Source organism: Ailuropoda melanoleuca, chromosome 2, assembly GCF_002007445.2.
Source record: "Ailuropoda melanoleuca isolate Jingjing chromosome 2, ASM200744v2, whole genome shotgun sequence".
Lineage (NCBI taxonomy): Eukaryota > Metazoa > Chordata > Mammalia > Carnivora > Ursidae > Ailuropoda > Ailuropoda melanoleuca.
The window spans coordinates 12,942,320-12,955,910 of NC_048219.1; the positions used below are offsets into that span (position 1 = coordinate 12,942,320).

The 13,591-nt window shown below is 52.7% G+C and overlaps 1 protein-coding gene across 1 annotated transcript in view; it reads right to left on the minus strand.

The window, feature by feature from the left end:
* Window positions 1-13,269, minus strand: part of DLGAP3 (DLG associated protein 3) — a 57,530-nt gene extending 44,261 nt beyond the window's left edge. The window contains exon 1 of the mRNA XM_034648904.1: window positions 13,124-13,269. The gene's annotated coding sequence lies outside the window, so the exon portion shown is untranslated. The remainder of the gene's footprint in view (window positions 1-13,123) is intronic.
* Between the last annotated feature and the right edge of the window lie 322 nt (window positions 13,270-13,591).

Here is a 13,591-nt window from a genome sequence, read left to right on the forward strand (position 1 = left end):
ACCGAGGCATCTACCTACCACCCCAGGACACAGGAGCTGCCCAGATGGTGAACCTCTGGGCCCAGAGAGCAGCCGCTTTTGCAACTGCCTGAGCCAGCTGGGAGGTGGGCAGCGGAGGGGTCTGGGAGGGTGCCGTGTATGACAAATTCTCTGATGCAGCTCGAACCTATCTGAGACTGCAAGAACTGGCACGCATGCCGTCACCAAGAAATTACCCAATTTAGCACCAACTACACAATCCAGCAATTAGTTTCTTAACCCGGAACTTGCTGGGGGCTGCCAGGCTGGCGGGGTTGTTGTTACAAATCTCACTGGGAAACCAGCTGTGTAATTCGCCAGGAGGTTGTCACTGCCCCAAGCAATTACCTTCCAGAAAAAGAATGGAACATGGAGGAAGGAAAAGGGCTGCAGAGGATAGAGTCAGAGTGTTTTCCTCTTCTCTCCCCCAGGGCCCTGCCCAGCCAACTCAGGTGCTTTGCCTTTCTCAAGACCCAGGCAACTCACAGCCTCCCTGGATCAAAGCGGTTATCTGTGCAGACTCTGTGGTCAGACTCTCTGGGTTCAAATCCCTTTGCACTCACTCACTAGCTCTGTGTACTTGGGCAGGCGATTCGCCTCTCTTAGCCTATTTTCTCATCTGTAAAATGGCCTTGATTTTAGAGCTGTCAGAAGGAATTAACAAGAATGTGATGGTTAAAAAGGTAAAGCATATAAAGCCCTTGGAACTGAACCTGGCACAAGATGAATGCTTAATAAAAGGAGTTCTCGTTATCTGTACTTTTTTTTTTTTTTAACTTCCTCCATTGGTTTACAGTGTGACTCTTGGGTGGGTCACTTAATCTCTCCTGGACAACCATATAAGACCAAAGGTATTCTGTTAGGGAAAAAAACAGGTCTTAGTCAAGACTGTCCACACCTAGGCACCAGGGAACCCAGAGTGTTTGGCAAAGGCCAACGTCTCAGAGGCTGACACAAAGTGATGCCCTGGGCAAAGCAAAGATAAAGATTTCAAAAATCAAATATTAACCAATTCATGCCTTGCCCACGAAGCTGTCCGGGAAAGCTACAAGCTGGACACAATGGTCCAGAGGACACCCAAGGGGTACAGTTGCTCTCTTCCTGGGGATCAGCCTTATCTAGTCCCCTCACACTGGAACCTGTGAGATCATCCCCATACCAGTTCCAACACAGCAGAACTTGCAGAAAGTGAGGCCTGGAACTCATTTTGCTGCTATAGGCCTGGGCTCCTACATGCCCGTGGGTGAGCCACGTGTGCTCTTGGGACCCCAAAGTTTCAGGCTTTGCCTACCCATTCCCTTTCGCTGTGTCAACCAGAATGGCGAGGACTCTGCCTCAGTTTCCCTGTCCAGTCCTCCACCACCCCCTGCCCTGACAGCAGCATATGTGGTGGGGGCTGTATGTCCACTATAAAAGGGCTAGCTCCTGGGGAGCCTTCACATAAAACCGAGGACCTATAGCCCACACTCCTCTGCACATGGGTGGGCATTCCTCCCCCCGCCCCGCCCCGCTGCCTGCCTCCTCCTGCATCCAGTCCCGCCCGAGCCCCCTTGAACCATTCCAGCACTGGCCTGGCCCAGCTGCCTTTGGCAGGATCTCTTGTAGCTGGGCTGGAGCCCTTGCCCCTGGCCTCTCTCAACCCCACCATCAGCCCCGTTGCTGAAGACTCAACATGTCTTGTGCCCAGCCCCCAGCCCTGAGGACCCCAGAGAAAAACCTCCTCCCACCCTTACTGCCCCAGAAAAATGGAGAAGAAGTCAGGAGGGACAGAACAGAAGGAGGGAAGCTCGGGGTCTTTTTGTTCACCTTTATTACTTTATTTAATCAACTCTTCCTGGGGGGTTAGGGTAGGAATTTTACAGCAAATGGGCTTACCGCTCCAAAACACTCGAGACATTTAGGCAGAGCCAAGTCTAAATCCATCTCCTGACCCATTGGACAGTGCTCAGTCTGTGAATAACGCACACTACCTATAATCTCTTTGAAAATCCCACCTCAGGGGGCTTTGCACTTGATGTTCTCTCTGCTGGAACACTCTGCCCCAGATATTCCCATGGCTTCCTCTGCCTCATCTTTCAGGCCTCAGCTCAGAGAGGCCTTCCCTGACCACTCACTAACTAAGGTTGAACCCCATCCCCCAGGTATGCACTGCGTCACCCTGTTTCATTGTCTTCATAGCACTTATTGCTCTTTGAAATTATTTTCTTTAGCTATGACATGTTTACAGTCTGTCTCCTAATAGTAGAACATCAGCCCCAGCAAGACATGGACTACATCTGTCTCATGTGCTGCAGTATTCTGTCTCAAACGACGCCTGGCATTAATAGGTGCTCAAAAAATATCTATGTGGGGGCGCCAGGGTGGCTTAGTCAGTTAAGTGGCCGACTCTTGATTTTGGCTCAGGTCCTGATCTCAGGGTCCTGGGATCAAGCCCTGTGTCAGGCTTCTCAGCGGGAAGTCTGCCTGGGATGCGCTCTCTCTCTCCCTTTGCCCCTCCCCTCACTCATGCACACACTCTCTTTCTCTAAAGTAAATAAATCTCTTTAAAAAATACATGTCTATTTGTATCAATGGAAATGATTGCCACCCTCATCCACTCTTCTCCTGTGCCCAACAGCCCACAGAAAGGACCTCTACTCCTTTCCCTCTAAATGCTTTAGAGAGCCCTGGAAGGATCTGGTATTAGAAATCCAGCCTCCAAACCCAGTGCTGCTCATCAGACTTCTTTAGCCCCTCTCAACTGGGCAGACACAGACAGCTCTTTTCCAGCTGCATCTGGGTCTCTCCAGACTCCCTTTGCCTAGAGAAGGCGTTTGGGGGAAAGAGGAAGAAAGAGTGGGGGAAATGACTCTCCCCACACAGCAGAGCAGAATGAAACTCTGCAGAGGAAATCTCAGGGTCTGGGTAGGTCTCTTCATTCAGACTCTCCGGGCCGCAGCTCCTCTCCCAGTTGGGGCCATAGAGCCAAGAGACCCCAGAAGCAAAGTTCAGGCTTCCTCCTCCCTCCCCAGGGCTGCCAAAGGCGCTGTGAGGCACGATTCCGCCTGACCCCCAGCCCTGCCTCACGCTCCCTAATCACGGGGCCAACTGCTTTCGGCCTGTCCCTCCCTTCCTGCCAAGTGAACCCAGTCTCAGGTTCTTCGGCCTTGTCATGTCCATGTTCTCCCTCCTGAAGGTCCCCAGAAGCCTTCCTGGGGAAGTCATCCCTGCCCACGGCTGAAAGACAGGACTCCCAGGACCAGACTCCTAGAGGACCCTGGTCAGGGGCAGCTAGTGAGAGAGACTACGGGTCTTCAGTGAAACTATTTGGGTTCACGTCCCGGGTCTACCACTTGCTAGACATGGGGCTTAAGGAAAGGCCCTTCGTCTCTCTTGAGTTCAATTTCCTCAACTTCCACATGGAAGCAAGAATAGTTCCTTTTGCATCGTGATGTCACAAGGATTAAGATAATACAGGTAAAATGTCCACCAATGCTATTAACAATGGAGAGGGGACCACGAAAATGTGTGAGGTCTGGAAGCAGGGTCTCTAAGACGGTTTCTCAAATGGCCTTGGGCAGAGGCTGTAGCCATGCCTGACTTGGGTTTGGATCAAAAATGCGTGCTCTGAAAACTCATTTGTTTCATGATTCACCCAGGACTTTGTTGGCCTGAGCTCCTTTTGAAGACCCCCGCACCTTGAGCATACTGAAGATAGCAGAGCAGCCCTGATGGCCAAAGACAGTGGCCAAAGATGGCAGCCAAAGATGGTGGCAACCAGAAGCCCTTGATTTGCAGCCCCACCAATCCCTGCAGCCAGGGATGCTGGTGTCTTCTCCAGCTGGGATCTGGAAGGAAAAGCCCAGTGACCTTATTCCTGGGTATTGGAAAGACCGTCATCTACCTCCAACTATTACATTGTGACCTATCTGCATGATCCTGAAAACTTGTTTATCTGAGTCTCAATTTGCTCCTCTGTCAAACAGGGATACCACCTACCTCCTAATGCCATGGCAATGAGAAAATAAGCTGATCCAGCCAAGGCAATGGACACACGTTTCCATATGCTGGCTTCTCCCAACTTAAGCACCCTAGCACCTTCTGTACTTTGTATGTGTTTGATGAAATTTGGGCTGGCCCCCAGACTTCATCCTGCCCGAGCCATCAGAGAACAACAGGTAGGATCCCAGCCCATGGCAAGGGTCCACTGGGCAGCAGCTTCTCAGCCAGGCCAGGCCCATGGCCTTTCCTACCCTCTGGCCCAGCTGTCTGATGAAGTCCGCAGTTTAAGTCTGCCTCCCGGGTTAGCACACTGTCCCATAAGCAAACTGTGAGCTTAGACAGGGGCTGCCTGAATCAGGGCCTGGCTCCTCATCTGGGTCTCTCCGGCAGGGGAGTCGCACACAGGGCCCCATGGAGGCTGGTTGGTTGGCAGACTCTGAGGTTCAAGGGGTAACACCTCAACACGCCTCAGCTCTGCCTGATCCTGTCCCAGCCTCCAGGTTATCCTAGCCTCTGCTCTCTTCTCTGGATTTCTGGGCTTAGCAGGAGCTAGGGCCACAGGGGGAGCCAGCATGGGAAGAGCAGAGCCTTCCATGTGGATGGCCTGTCCTCCCAGCTTTGACCTCTGAGGTGTTCTTCCAAGAAAACTTACCTATGAGTGCCCCCCCCATCAATCCCAGGACACAGCACTTGCTACCTCCTCTTGGGTCCCATACTTCAACAGAGTAGGGTAAATATTTGTTTGCAGACTGTGAGTTCCTTGAAAACCGGATCCATCTGATCTGTCTGAGCATGGACAAGACCTGGCATACAGTAGGTGCTCAATAAGTTCAGGATCCGTGATCGAGCCATCAAGAAGGAGTACCCCCGGCTGGGGCACAGGGAGCAGAGGAGAAACAGAAGAAGGCAGGGAGGAAATGAGTGTGCGGCTGGAGCAGAACTCCCCGGCAGGCAGAGCTGCTCCAGGGCGGTGGGCTTCCAGAAGAACTGGGTGTGTCCTGCCTAGCGAGGCCTGCGAGTAAGGGTTGGAGGGCTGCTTTGGAGGATGCTATAGAATGTTCTCAAGCACCGAACACATTTCAGACAGGCAACCCCTGGTGCCTTTCAGTTCTGGAATCCGAGGTACAGCTCTTTGAATGCCTACAACTAAAAAGCCATGGCGTCAAGTGCTTTCGCTGCCCTTTCTCACGTCGCCCTCGCAAACTCCCCTTCACAGGAGCTCCCATTTTTACTTCCATCTTACAGATGAGGAATTGAGGCTTAAACAAGTAAAGAGAATTGCCCAAGGTCACAGAGGTGGTGGAAGAGGGACTGGAATCTGGTCCGAGTCCAGGCCCAACCTTCTCATCCACGGAGAGACCAAGCCCCAGCAGGTCCAAAGTAGCATGTCTCTCTGACCAGAGGGGTTTGATGAGGCCACCAAGTGGACCTGCAGTGTGCCCTGACTCATCACTCAGCCTCAGAAAACCTCCATCCCTCCCTCGCACACGGGCACATGTTGCCAGGGCTGCTTATTCACAGTTTAACATATGTGCTCCTCCGAAGTCAGCTTACAAAGCCATGCGCATCATCCAACACAACTCACGTGGCATTTGTCATATACAGTCATCGTCACATAGTGTGCAGATACACCCGAACTTGTTCCCACAAGGGTTCACACACATCTGCATTTTAATCCAATGGACGCCGCCGCCTGTGCGCACAGAAGCCGCAGGTACAGCCCTCCCATACGTGTCCATGCACGTGTTCGTCCCCGTACAACAAATATACATGTTCACTCCGCATCGCTCAGGCACCCACATGCGCTCAGTGTCATACACCAAACCCTCCCCCACCAAGAACTTTATCCATCGCTCCCAGACCTAGCACTAGGCCCAGGTGAGCCATGATGCTCCCTCCCTCTGGGGTTGGCCAGGCAGCCCTGAAAGGGGGAGAAGACTCAGCCTGCCTGTGATAGATGGAATTAATCTATTGAGCTGGAGAAACTAAATAATTAAATCCCTAATCACCCCCCAAGCCAGCCCAGGCCAATATAGCTGAGGGAGGGAGGGGGCTCTGAGGCCCAAACCAATATCCTAGAGAGGGGGAGGGGCTTGGGAAGAAAGGCAGAGACAGAACCCTCTAGGAGTGTTCTCGGGAAGGAGCTCTAGCAGGCAGGCAGACAGACAGAAAGACAGACATGGTTCTCAAGGGCCATAGGCTCTCCCTGTTCACGCTTGAGAAGACAGCATACCACCATCCACTAATACAGAGTGGTCCTCCTCCAGCCCTCCCCAGAACCTTCCTGCCCTTCCATGAATGCACCCCGGGAGAGTACAGAGATGGCAGACGGGACATTCAAACTGCCCGGGACTGTGGCTGCCAATGGGGTCCGCCCAAAGTGGAGCCCACGCAGGATCAGTAGGGCCCTAGCACACCCCTGCCTCACTCAGAGCAGGCCCCTCCCCAGCCTGGTGCAGATGGCGGGGAAGCAGCCCTCCACACAGGTGCACCTGCTTCCCTCAGCAAGTGGGTCCAGCACGTGGCTAATAGGCTGACGATGGGACAGAGGCCTGGGCAGGGGGGCTCGGGGAATCAGCCTGGGAGCAGGCCCCAGTCCCATTGGCTGAAAAGTGGGTCATTTTCCTTTTGAAAAATAGTGAGAAAATGGAGAAGTAGGTCGGGCTCTCATCCCCTCAGCCCCAGGCACCATCCCCGACTTGCAGGGTGGGGAGAGGAGAGATCTGCACATGCCACAGCCCCATCTTCCCCAAGACGCTGCCCGGGGAGGCCCCCAGCACAGGAGGCCAAGGTCATCAGCATTACTCAGGACACCCAAGGACATGCGCGCTCTGAGACCAGGACTGGCGCTCAAGCCCCACCCCGCCCTGGGGGCCCTGGGGTGAGAGCAGCTAGGACCGGACCACCGGCAGGGTGGTGGCTCCAGTACGCAGGACCCTGAGGAGTCTCCTCCCATCCTCACGTCTGTCGTGATACCTCCTCTCCTCTCTTCTCCCTTTCCTCTTCGTCCACGTGGGCAGAGTCGTTGCCATGACACCGCGGGCAGGTGGGCGGCTCTGGCTGCAGCTTCGGCCCAACCCCCAAGCTCCGAGCCCAGGTGGGAGGGGAGCGGCGGCAGCGCCCCCGCCCCTAGTCCAGATGGAGAGGAGATTGGCAGAAGGCCCCCAGACAGACACCTCGAACCTGCAAGGGGCTCTCGCCCTGGCCTCTGGGGGATGAGGCAACGCGGGCGCAAGCTTGGAGGTCTGGAGGAGGAATTCTCAAAGAGGATTTCAGGCCTCAACCGCCCCTTCCCCAGGTCGGGGAGCGGTACGGGGCGGGGCTGACCCACCACTCCCACTTCTTCCTTTCTCCGCCGGCCCTCCCTCCCAGCTTTCCCCGCGCCTCAAGTCTCTGTCCCTTCCCGCTAGCCGCCGATTGGCCCTGCCTGAGGTCTAACCTCAGTCCCTCACTGTGCTACGCGAGCGCGAGCCCCCAAGTCTCATGGGAGAGAGGAAAACGGCCAAAGTTGAGACTCTCAGAGAGATTCCTCCCTCACCCCCAAACCCCCGGCCTGTCCTCTGGAAATCGAGTCCCTTTTCCCTAGGTGCCCCCACATACCTGAATTCACATCACAGCCTGGGGGGACCACTCACTCCTGAGCCCATACTTGGCCAAGGCACCACCCCACCAGGAGGGAGGACCCAGAACGGAGCAGGGAGAGGAAGGGAGGAGGGAAAATGCTGTCTGAGGAGGCTTCCCTGCCTCCCGCCACATCGGGCCTCGGCAAGTCTGGACCAGGCCTGAGCTCAAAAGCTCTGAGCACTCCTCTCGGGGTCCGCATGCCTCTGTCCCAGGGCCTCTAATGCTCCGAGGCTCTGACTTCCTAACACCCCTCCCACTGTTCAGGATGCTGTTACCTAAGGCAGGGGCCCTGTATCACTGACCAAATGGAACCAGAGGGACCCGTACACCACAGCCCACTGCAACCTGGCCGGCAGGGGTGGGCGTATGGGTGGTGGTGGTGGTGGTGCCACGATCCAAAAGGAAGGAAGAATGGTCAGCCAAGGTTAGCTGGAGGGTGTCCAGCTTGCCATGGGGTGTTCATGACATACACACTGCATTCACACATGAAGACATTTTTACTTTCTTCCTTAGCCTTCTCCAGCTAAGACAGTAGACCTGACTGGCTAAAATCACACGTGTGCACACGTGTGCATGAGAGTGCACACATTCTATCGCCTTCTCGCCATCTCCACTGCCAATGTTCGACATCAAAGGAGCCCTCATCCTACGTTCTCACCAAAGCTATTTTGGCGGGTTCCTAACTGGTCTCCCTGCTCGCATCTGGGTCCAACCCGGTCTATTCTCCTCACTGGCTGCCAGTGTGATCTACCTAGAACGTGTTTATTCAACAAATGTGTACTGAGTGCCCACTGGAGCTGTGCACGCCTCTGGACACAGCAGGGGTAGCAGTGAACACAACGGACAAAGCTCCCAGTCTGAAGAAGTTCGTTTTCTAGAATAGAATGTATACGAGACTGTAGAGGATGGATATTCCCTCCATACACCCCTGAGCACCACAGCAGCTGATCAGCCTTGGGCTTGGCTCGAATGTATTTAATAATGGAGTGGCGTGAGGGGACAGAAGGACGAGGGGATATCGAAGATAGACTGTAGGTGAGACCTCTCAAAAAAAAAGTGCCTTTTGAGCAAAGACAAAGTGAGAGAGCAAATCACATGGATATCTGGGGGAAGAACATTTCAAGCTGAGGGAAAATGAGTACAATGGCCTTGAGGTGGGACTGTGCTTTACCATCTTTGTGGAACGAAACGGAAGCCCTTGGGGTGGCACCTGAGATCAGGGAGGTCACTGGAGGCTATTTTACACACAGCACTTAGGTCACTCAGGCCCCACTAAGCATTTTGGAGTCCACTCTGAGATGAAAAGCCATTGGAAAGGCATGACCTCATCTTACTCAGGCTGCTTTTCTGCAAGGGAGACTCTGTGGAGGAGGGGCTGGAAATGGTGGGAGTAGGGAGACCAGCTGGGACATTTCTTGTCACTGAAACACCTTTTCTTACAGTTGTCCACCTGGGGAACACCTGTTCCAACTTCAAGCTGTGGCTCAAAGAACTCCTCTCCTATGGCTCCTTTACCAAACCCCTCCCTTCCCCCACTCCAGAACTGACCAACCTCTCCAGAGGTCTCCACCCCCCCCATGACCACTTATGTCCTCCCACCTTCCTCAACACTCTCCTTACTTGGTTTCAGGTCTTTTACCTTCTCTGGATTATAAGTTACCTGAAGTCAAGGACCATCCCCAGTGTCCAGCACAGAATGTAGCAGATCATAGGCATAAAAGAAACATTGGCTGAATGAATGCATGCATTGGGTGAGGCACAGGTGGTGGAAAGGGACGACTTGCAGGCTGTCATTAACATGTGGGTGGGTGAGCGAGGTGCATGTGTGTGTGCTCGCCAGTTGCCATCAGGCCAGTGTTCACATATGCCCGCGTATTTCTGCACACTCTATTCATATGTATGTGTTTGTTAGCATGTATGCACATGTTGACAAATCCTGTGTTATATACATTCCTGTAGATTCGTGCATGTGTGTACACGTTAGAAAGAGCATTTATGTCAAGATAGGCATAGTAAAGCCTAGACAGGTAATACACACACACGTATACACGTATTGCCACATGCCCCACAAGTGTGAGGCTCATACACACACTTGGGCCTCTAATACCCAGTCCCCTTCACCCACTAAGCCCCCCTTGTCCTGCTTGATTCTTAAAATGTCTGCCGTCATGTTCATGTTTAAGCTCCCATACCCTCTCCCCACATACACTCCCGAGCCCCATAGCATTCGATCGGCCTTGGGTTGGGCTCCCTCATTCAGCTGTCTCGGAGGCCTGTATAGGTTTCCCATCTGCAAATCCCCATCATGTGGATGGGAGTGAGGAACAGTTGGGTCCCTGTGACATGAGAATTTGAGACACCTCAGGAGGCTGCCTTCTGGAGACGAGCCACTGGCATCAGGGTGGATCAAATTCAAGTGTGTGGGAAAACAACTTTTGGACAGCCCCAGTGCTCAGTCAGAATCAATCTCTCTCCCTCTCCCTCTCTCATCCTTTCTCTCTGCCACATTTGTTCACATGACCCAGCTTATGTAGATATATTTACATGCTATTACTTCATGTGTGCACATATGTGTCCCTACATACATGCTCACAGGCAGACTTACACTCATGTATATGCACTGTTGGGTGAGTGCCCCAACACACACACACACACAGGTTTAATCAAGTCTTTGCCTTCAAAGTCACAAACAGACATGGGCGCACACATAAAGTTATACGTACATCCACCTAGGTATACATGTGTCTACACTTCACACAAAATCATAAATGTGTTTGAACACATTCATGCAGCACACTCACGCATATGTGTGTACATATGCACAGTCACAGACCCACTCGCAGGCAGCAATACACACGCATGTGCACCAGAACAGCAGAGCTATCCAGCCCCTCCCCTGGTTTCTATCCTGTGCACAAAGCCAGGAGTCCATATTCTCTCCAAGGGACATTGCAAGTTTGCACTTGCTCTCTTTCTTGCCAGTCTCCCACTTCTCCATTTGGAAAGTTGTGCCTACTATCAATAGGATATGCCCCACTCCTGGATACACCCCATTCCCACCCACTCTCAGAAAAAAAAAAAAGTCATTCTAAAAATGGGCTGTTAGCCCCTTGTCCCATGCCTGTAGTAACCAATATTTCCTCAGACAACCTGAGGGATCAGTAGCAACGAAGCTGGTGCACCTTGGAGTAGGTGTACTTTTTCCCCACCCAAGAAGAAGCCCCCACCCCCATCTCCACGCCCACATACATATACAAGTCTTTAATTCAAAAAGGAGAAATAAAAAGACAGTAACAAGACCAGAGTTTTTCCTCCCAGTACCTCTGGGTATAGTCCACTGCTCCCAGATTCCAAAACAGTTATTGGGGCACAGGAGGGAACAGTCAGAAAATTATCTCTGGGCCCTAAAACCTCCTGGGATGACTCTCTCCTTTCTTAGAGGGCAACTTCATGATGTCCAGTGAACCCCTTCCATCCCAGCCCAAAGACCCTGCCAAAGAGAGGCCAGACCTTAAGGCTTAAAAATGTAAAGGTGGTGACCTTGGCTCAAGATAACAAAAGAAGCAAGTATTTAAAAAACAGGAGCTGGGTAGGGAGCAGGGAGGGGAACTGAAGATGACTCCCAGCAGGAAAGTGGCTGCTGGAACATTGGATCATGAATAGCAGGACTCTCCAAGGGGCCAGGGAGAGGGGGGTGGACATCCAGTATTCCATGTGGGGGTGGAGGGGTGACTGCTTCAGGCAGTAGCAGCAGCTCCAAAGTAAAGTCTTATCAAAGCTGTTATGTAACCAAGGGAGCTGAGTGGAGCACAAACACCTCCCCTCCCCAAACAGGCACCCACACCCACACCCACCACCTCCCAGCACCCACAGCACAGGAGAACTCGGCTCCTCCCAAGCAGCTAGAGAAGAATCATCTTGATGAGCTACATCAAAAACATGATGGGTGATGGGCTCCTTATTAACCCGAAGTCACATCTGGGAAAGAATGAACTGGCTCAGTTTGGGGTCCCTAGATACTTCCCCCTTTTCTTGAACTCCCTGCCACACCCAGTTTTTGCCCAGCATCATCTGGAAACCCTCTCTGCTCTCCCCTCAAGAAGGATCCCATTTGAATATTTGATTGTGCTCTTGGGGATGGGAGGTGAAGCTGCCATCAACCCTTCCTGCCTGTTGTTCCCCACAGTCTCATCTGCATGTCCTGACATTTGGCTCTCATCCCCCTGGGATGACAAGGGAAGGGACCTGGAGAAATAACTCCTTGCTCTATTCCCTTCAGAGTTACAAAGACAAAGCACACGGATCCAGAAAATTGAGAAGACGCTGGGTTAGTGGGGAAAAGATTTCCAAGGAAGCTGAAGATTGAAACCTAAGACCCTATCCCCTAATTTGAAGGGTTTTTTTCTTCCCCAGATCTTCCTCTGTTCCCATTGCCCTGTCTCCAGTAGCCTCCTCCTCCTCTGCTCCATGGCATTGAACAACCCCACCCACTCCTTGAATCTTTTGCTTGGAAATCTTCCTCCCCAACAAAAGTCTCTCCCAAATGCTGCTCTGAGCTGTGGTTGGGGTGGGCAGAGTATAAGACAGGTTTGCAGAATATTTCACTATCCCCTGTCCTTAATTCCAAAGTATACTGGGCAGAGGGGTGCCACATAGTCAACCAAATTGTCCTGAACTCCTAAGCCCTATCTACCCCAGGCCTAACTAGCAAAACCTAAGCTCTCCTAAACCAGAACTGCCTTGAGCCTGAACTTGTGGGACCCAGTAGGAGAAAAGCTGGTGTCCATACCCCAAAGCTTGCTGCACTAAAAACTATCCAGGAGAAGAGAGCTTACAGCCACAATATCAACCTCCATTCCTACCCCCATATTAACAGAAAGGTGATTTTGGAAAGGGGAGGGGGAACTGAAACAGGAAAAGAGTTCTTTTTTTCAAATACCACTAACAATTATCTGTGAGGCCTAAAGCCAGAAGGAGGACCCCAAAATCTATCTTTCCAACTAGGGACTCCATCCTTGGAAAATGGGTCATCTGGGAGAATTTTTCCAGTGAGCCCTCAGCACTGCCTAGTCACCTTTCCATCATCAGGTTCCAACGCAGCCCCATTCAAGACCCAAGACAGTGCCGAAGATGCAAATCCCCGCCGAGTCCCGTTCAGCACTCGGGACAGCTCCCAGCGACTCTCCGGGCACGACTGCCAGAAACCCAGGATGCCAGAAAGATTTACCCCACCACACACCGGTGCTCTTTAGAACAGAAGCCCCTCTCGCCTGCCCATCCCACGCTCGCTCCCATCCACCGGGAGCACCTGGTGTTGCTCCCTTCCCTCTGTGTCCAAAGAGAGGAAAGAAACCCAGACACGAGGCTTCCCTGAGGGAGCCTAGAGAGAGGACCCCACCCACCTCCTTTCAGCCCAGAGCCTCTCAACGCCACTCACAGCTGGTTCTAAAAACCACTTTTCCTTCTTAACCACCACCCCAAAGATAAGAGAAATACTCACGTGGGGGCTCCCAGCCCTGTAGGCAGTTGTGGTGGGGGGAGGCAGAGAGAGGTAGCTCCCCACACCCTGATCTGAGCCCCCTTTCTGAAGGAGCCAGCTCCCATCTGGACTGGGGGGAGGAGAGACATGTGGAAGCACTGATTGAGGGGAGGGGAGAAGGGAAATGGGAGGAGGCAGGAGCAGGGGGAATGGAGGGTGGGGGTGTCGGGATGGGGGCAAGGGAATCCTTTTTAATTTCATTCTCTCCCCATGTCTACATCAGCCCTGCAGGCTCAGCTCTTTAATATTTACACATAGGAAGAGGAGAGGATGAGAAAGAACAGAGAGTGAAGGGGGCAGGGGATACCTGAGCTCAAAGACATAGAGGCAGGGGCCTTCAGGAGCTAGGAGCTTGAGCCCCCCACATCATTCCCAGCCCATTCCCATTCTGAGCTCTTGACTGGAAGGAAGAAGGAACCCTGGTACCAT